Here is a 7,943-nt window from a genome sequence, read left to right on the forward strand (position 1 = left end):
TTGTTACGTCCAAGCCCTTGGAAATACGTTTAAACGGTAGAGACAAGGATGGAGTTATAGAGGGTATGGAAGGACGTTTAGACTTTATCTCGTAGGTATACGCGCAGTGGCGAACACCTGAGAGTCGGACGCACTTCCTATCGCTCCGGAATATGGGTCAACGTCCTGAAGGGAAGCTATAACGCCTATTTCCTTGAGCAGTGTGTACGTCGGTCCAATTTTGAGTCAAAAAAATAAATCTTTATAACTCGGGAGTGGACCAGGTGCGACTTTTGGGAAACGGCGAGAGTACGAGGTCTTTTGATTTTTAGAATGAATGGAAAGTAATCATCTTAATAAAGTTCTATTTTATTACTAACGTAAATTACAATTTTTGAATAAGAATATAATGCTAAAATATAACCAATAAGGCACATAAATATTAAGTTTACATATATGTTAAAAAGCTCGACAATTAGACATGATTATCTGTAGAGCGCGCTACGATTATTGGTTAATTATAAATAATATAAAAACATTTGTGCTACTATTGAATTAAACCGAGAATCTAAGTGTATATGTGAGTGTGTTATATGTGTGCGATGGCGGATAGGCAATACATGTTGTGTTAATAATTAATTTCGTTGATTATGACTGAGGAAGGGGGAAAGGTGTCATTGAAGAAGTTAATGGGGACTAAATATGGGAAGAGAGAAGAAGGAATATACACTATGTGCATATCGGGAGGATGTCCGGTTATGGCGACGCGGATTTCCTCGAAATCTCACTGCGGATCGATTCTCATTAATTCACGAAATGGTAAAAGAGAAAAGAAAAGGTGGGAATTTACTGTTATCTGACAGAGCGGTGAGACTGGATAGTTAGCCCTCGGTTCGTTGGTCTCGGTTGGGCCTCTCCAACGGTTAACTTCTTTTGCGCACTGAATTTAATGTTTTAATATATTTGAAAATGCACTGTTTAGTGCTAAAGTGTACGCACTGAGTTTAAAAAAAACTTTTTCTATCTTTCTGATTTTCCTATCTTTCTGACTTTCTGACTTTCTGACTTTCCCATCTTTCTGACTTTCTGACTTTCTGATTTTCCTATCTCTCTGATCTGTGTTCCGCGATGTCGCGGTTTATATAGGGATAGTTTAGAGGGAGGTTTCATGGTAGGGTGTGTCTAATTGGGAAATTGGGGAATAAGGTTTGCAGGATTCTAAGGTGATACAGTTTTGGTTTGTCATTGGAAAATTGCCTTCCGGTTAGCTCCGCCCGCTGTGTCATTTTTTATTCGTACTTGCGTTGAACGATGGCTAGATATCTCTGGATTAGTTAATCGAGAGTAGCGGTTCGTGTTGATTTTTCTCAGTGTCGGAAAATGTCATTATTAGATTTATCACCCTATCTTAAGCCTAAGCGTGGGACCATTATCGTCGGGCCCGTGCGATATCGGTGTGAAATGGTTAAACATTTCATCTTCTTTCGAACGTCGGCTATCGTTCTTATTATCGCAGGGATTATTTCGTAGCTTGGCTTAGCCTTACCAACGCTGTTTGATGATTATTTGATGTTGATTTTCGTTTTCTACGATGCTCGAAAAGAGGTTTGATAGTCAATGCTACGAGAGAATTTTTATCACGGATTTTTCGATTTTAGGCAATCATTTCGTGACTTGGCTTAGCGCCTTGGTACCAACGCTATTTGGTGATTATTTGATATTGACTATCTTTTTTTACGATGCTCGAAAGGAAATTTAACGTTTGATTGTCGGCACTACGACAGAGTTTTATCGCGAATCTCTCGATTCTAGGCAAACAAGATTTTGTGGCTGGAAACTTCTCTCGGATTTGTGTTATCAATTGGATTTGTTCATATCTTACTTCGTTGATTGAACGGTCGCGAAACGAAGAAATCGTGGAGTCCACCGGACGTAACAGTATAATTGATATCAACAAAATTGGCGCCAAGTTAAATTCATCAAAATTTTATCAAAAAATTTTATGTATTATTCCTATAAAAGATTTGATATCAAGAACTGGCGCCAAGTTAAATCCCACTTCTTTATACCATACCAAATTAAATAAATAATGAATATTAATCTAATGGTATATATTATTTGTACGAACGATTTGATATCATTTACTTAATCAAAATGATACTATCTTTAATTTTTATGCAATGAAATCTAAGTATACGTATACTTATTGAAGAATCTTCCTCTTCCAATCTAAATGGTTTAAATTCCTCTTAAATGCACCATTTAGGCCAGTTTCACCAATGCTTAGCGCTTCTTTTACCTTTTTTTTAAAAAGGTAAGTTGGTATATAATTTTAAAATTCCATAGAGAGAATCTTTTATACACATGATACATATCATTAGAGTTAAGTAAATAATAAAAAAAGATTGAGTTTTACTTTTTAATTTGGTAGAATTTAATTAATTTGATAATCAATTATACGAATATGATTCGAATTAAATGGATTTAACTTGGCGCGAATTGTTGATATCAAATCTTTTTTACGAATAATACATAAAATTTTGATAAAATTTTGATGAATTTAGCTTGACGTCAATTTTGTTGATATCAAATCTTTTATACGTATGATGCATATCATTAGAGTTAAATAAATTTTTCTTTGGGAGGAATAAAACGGTAAAATTTAATTTGGCGCCAGTTGTTGATTTTTTTTGCGAATAAAATATTTTGAAAAATTTTGATAAAATTTTGATGAATTTAGCTTGGCGCCAATTTTGTTGATATCAAATCTTTTATACGAATGATACATATCATTAGAGTTAAATAAAAACTTGGCGCCAGTTGTTGATATCTGATCTTTTATACAAATGATACATATATCATTAGTTCTACTAAACAGCAAACGTGATTAGTCATCAGTTTCACGGCCGATTAAGTAATTGGCATTGGTGAAACCGGCCCAAATGGTGGTTCTACACGAGAAACATGCACGCTTAGCGCTTTTTTTATCTTTTTTTAAAAAGGTAAGTTTGTATACAATCATATATACATACATTCGAATTACATGGAATTTAACTTAGCATCAATTGTTGACATCAAATCTTTATACGAATAATACCTAAAATGTTGCGGAGTAATTTATAAAATCCCACCACCACCCCCACCGTTTTATAATGGTGATATAAAAATGTTAAGTAGATTAAAAACGAAAAAGGTGTAAGATAATTTTTGCTTTTATAATTACAATATATTTCTAATATTTAGATGCTTTAGACTTTTATGTCCATTTCCACCAACGTAGGTTAACTTTAATGTCGGTTCAACTTGCTTTTCATCTTTTTCTAATTCTAAAGATAAGTTGAACGGAGATTAAAGTTAATTCACGTTGGTGGAAATGGGCATTAATTGTTCTTTACTTATTGTTTTATGTTTGAATTTAAGAGTCCTTTACTCATTTTTATATTGTATATTTCTAATTAATTGTTCTTTACTTATTGTTTTATGTTTGAATTTAAGAGTCCTTTACTCATTTTTATTTTATATGTTTTAATAATGAGAAAACACTACCATATAAATAAATCATTATCTTTTAAATTCAAGCCTTTCCTTTCAGTAAATCTGAAAATAAACGGCACAAAGAATCAGTTCTGTCATAATTATATAGAATAGAGAGAACAAATTATTAATAAAAATAGAGGGTCACTATTCATATTTTGAGCTTAATAATAAAAATAATAATAAAAAAATAATAATTTGTCATTTATTGTTTTTCAAAATATTCTCCTTTATGATCTATACACTTTTGCATGCGTTCGAACCACTTGTCAAAGCATTTTTTCCATTCCGCTTGAGACATCTCAAAATATGGTCTTTGAACGCATCAACGGCTTCTTCTGCCGACGAAAATCGTTGTCCACGCAATTTATTCTTGACGTTCGGGAACAAAAAGAAGTCATTTGGTGCCAAATCAGGACTGTACGGCGGATGACCCATTAATTCGATTTTTTGAGTGCTCAAATAGTCGGTTGTTAGACGAGATGTGTGACAGCTGGCATCGTCTTGATGAAGAATGATCCGGCGGCGCTTGTTTGTTTTCCTTATTTCATTGAAGACTTCCGGCAAACAAATGGTTGTGTACCATTCAGAATTGACCGTTCTACGTACCTCTAAATGCACTGTTGCCACATGACCAGTTTTTCAGAAAAAACAGGCGACCATTTGTTTCAAAATGCTTCAAGCGCGAACAACTTTTATTGGATTTGGTTCATCTTGAAACACCCATACAGTCGACTGCTGTTTAGTTTCCGGCTCATACGCATAGATCCATGATTCGTCACCTGTTACAATCTTATACACGTCTTTTGAAGCACCGCCATTGTATTTCTTAAGCATTTGTCTGCACCAATCGACACGAGCATCTTTTTGAGATTTTGTCAGATTATGTAGGATCCAACGAGAACAAACCTTTTTCACGGATAAATGATTATGCAATATTTCATATATGCTGGTGGAACTAATGCCCAAGGTTGTCTCAATCTCACAGTATGTCACATGACGATCTTGCATTATTAGTTTTTGCACAGCATCAATGTTTTCTGACACAACAACTGATTTTGGACGACCTTCACGACTTTCGTCGGTGAGCGAACGGCGACCACGATTAAATTCGTTATACCAGCGTTTCACAGTGGCAAAAGATGGGGCTTTATCGCTAAAAGTAAGCTGGAAGTAAGTTGATCGATGCACTCCTGTCTTGATAATCCACATCGAAAGTCGTAATAAATCATTGCACAAAAATTTTCACGAGTTAATTCCATTTTTTCGCTGAGACACAATTTTCAAGTGACTGTAAACAATACAAATCGCGCTCAAATAACAAAACGTTCTGAAGAAAGTTATGGTCAAAAATGTCAAACTTTCTAGTGGAAACGTCTAATGGCACCTGACAACACTCAGTGTTGCCAAGGCTCAAAATATAAGTAATACCCCTCGTATACACGCTTTCTACTGCATTGCAGACACTTTCTTAAACCTGCGTACTAGAGAATATTGCAATAAAAGTTATTACAAATTTTATAAGATAATATTAATTAAAATATACTACCAGAAAATGTATTCTTACACCGGAAAATGTGTTTTACAGCAGAGAATATTTATTCTAGCCTCACTTACGTGTTCATACGTGTTCCTCTGTTCCATCGATGTGACAGATTCTAACCTGAATAGTTTAACGGTTAATACTAAATGCCATATTTACCTCTTGCTATCTAGTGTCAAGCCTGTCAGAATGAGATGGCGAACACGTAGACACCCATTTCCTCGAAGACAAACACCTAGACACTCTCTTCTTCGACGGCGAACACCTAGACACTCATTTCTTCGACGGCGAACATCTAGACGCCCACTTCCTCGACGGCGAACACCTAGACATCCATTTCTTCGACGGCGAATACCTAGACACCCATTTCTCCAATAGCGAACACCTATACATCCATTTCTTCGACGACGAACATCTAGACACCCACTTCCTCGATGGCGCACACCTAGACACCCACTTCCTCGACGGCGAACATCTAGACGCCCACTTCCTCGACGGTGAACACCTAGACACCCATTTCCTCGACGGCGAATACCTAGACACCCATTTCCCCAATAGCGAACACCTAGACACCCACTTCCTCGATGGCGATCACCTAGACACCCATTTCTTCGACCTAGACACCCACTTCCTCGACGACAAACATCTAGACGCTTAATTCCTCGACGGCGAACACCTAGACGCTTAATTCCTGAATATCTATATATCCTCTTCCTCGAAGCGGTAAATACCTAGATCTTCAATGACAATCTCGATATTTCATTTTAATTATAATTAATATTTTATTTTAATTCATTTTATTAATTAAATTTCATTTTAATTTCAATTAATTATAATAATAATGCGCCGCGTGCACGTCACATCGTATATGTAACAATGTTGCCATCGCTGATTATCACAGCCGTCATGTGCAGTTGATCACATTCGAATGTGCAATGCTGCCATCGCTAGGTTAAGTCAAAAGCCCTCTAGTGTCGAAAAAATGAGATGGACATTTTCTCCTGGTCGACGACAACGATGATGACTATTCTTAATATAAAAGTTTCACATATTTTGCGTCGCAATATCTCCGCTCGTAAAGCACGTAAAGAAAAAATAAAAACACTTTCATTATATATCCCGACCGGTTGCAGTCGATTGAGCACACTTAGAACTTGATCGGTTCAGCCCTTATTGAGATCCGATAATCTCGAACTGCCGCAACTCGCCGGCTGACGTAAAGTAGCCACGGTAGTGGCGCTGCGCGTAGCTTAGTGCCGAGACACTACCAGTGTCTCCAGATATCTAATTAGTAATATTGAGCAGCAATCGTGATCGAGCAGATTTTACACGTGGCTAGAATACATATTGATTTTTATTCACTGTAGAGGGTCAGCACGTACGTATACTTCGCATAAATATTTTAAACAAGGGTTTTTTGTAAACTTTGATTATTGGTAAAAACGAAAAAAAAAAAATGGTATATCATCTATCCTTTTTAACTAATTTCTAATACCGTTCATCTGTTTCTCTGTATAACAACGTTTATACCTTTGACTATATACACCTGGACTGCCAGTAGCCAACTTCAGACGTGTCCCCAAGTTGAAAAATTAGGTTTCGCCCCGGAGCTCAATTTTCTGCGTGAGTGAGGAGCTTTGACTATAGTATATGCACATTTATGGTGTGCAAGTAACGATGCACGTCAAAGAATAATTTTTTGGGTGTATAATATAAAAGATCCTGAGCGTGTATAATTTAAAAGATCCTGAACATTTTTAACAACGAAAAATATAGCAAAAATATGTATTGTTTTATAAACGGGTGTAAATCATCGAGGTATAAACAAAAACATGTCGAAAACAAACCAGTTTTGCCGTTTTACAAGTTGTTTATTTTTAACCTGTTTTTTTACCAATTGTAAACTGATATTCAGTATATTCCGATTATTACTTAATTTCATGTTCCATGTAATTATTTCCAAAATATGATTTATTATTTTTATTGTGCATATTGACTTGGAATCTATAGTACTGGCAATATTATAAAATTGAGTAAATTGATATTTTTGCAGATTTCCAAAAAATTATTTATTATTACCTTTCATTAAATAGTTTTCTCATATATTCATTTATTGCTAAAATTATTATTTTTATTTATTTTCATTGTTTTATATCCCTATTATAAACATACAAATTCTTGTAACAGGTAGCCTAACTTCAAAAACAATACTACATCCCTTTTCCATTTCAGATTTTTTTCTGATTTCTTATCAATTCTCAACCAAATATATAATGAATTTAAACTTTTCCTATTTGAGAAAATCTTACTTATGGTATATAATAAGTCTTACTTATAAAAAACATGACAACTTTCGCATTTGAACTTCCCGGTCTTTGGGCTCCAGGGCGGAGCCTAACAGTATTCAGCCAACTTCAGTTTGCGGACAACGAGAGCATGCATTTCCTATAGCAAAAATGAGGGACTAGCAGTCCAGGTGTATATAGTCAAAGGTTTATACGGCTCGGTTATGCTGGATTCACACTGCGTCCGATTTGCCTCGAAGGAAAATTCATCGGAATCCTGTTTTCTGATTGGTTGCAGAGCGTCGTACGACGCACATCGGATGCAGTGTGAATCCAGCATTATGCCGAAGTTATACTTTGATACATAAAACTGGCCAATATCACAGTCATTCCATTCTTCAGAGTAATAGCTATGATTGGTCAATTTCATAACATCGATGTTATAACTGCGGCGTAAATCGAGCTGTGTAAACGTAGTGTATGTTTGTTTAGCATCAGGTAAGAACATGTACAAGTACTGACAAATCTGACAATAGTTTGTTCTTTATCGAAGAATTCTCAGAATTGTTGCACATGGTGCAATAAGTTCAGAAAGTTCATCG

This window comes from Trachymyrmex cornetzi, unplaced genomic scaffold (genome assembly GCF_001594075.2).
Source record: "Trachymyrmex cornetzi isolate Tcor2-1 unplaced genomic scaffold, Tcor1.1 scaffold354, whole genome shotgun sequence".
NCBI lineage: Eukaryota > Metazoa > Arthropoda > Insecta > Hymenoptera > Formicidae > Trachymyrmex > Trachymyrmex cornetzi.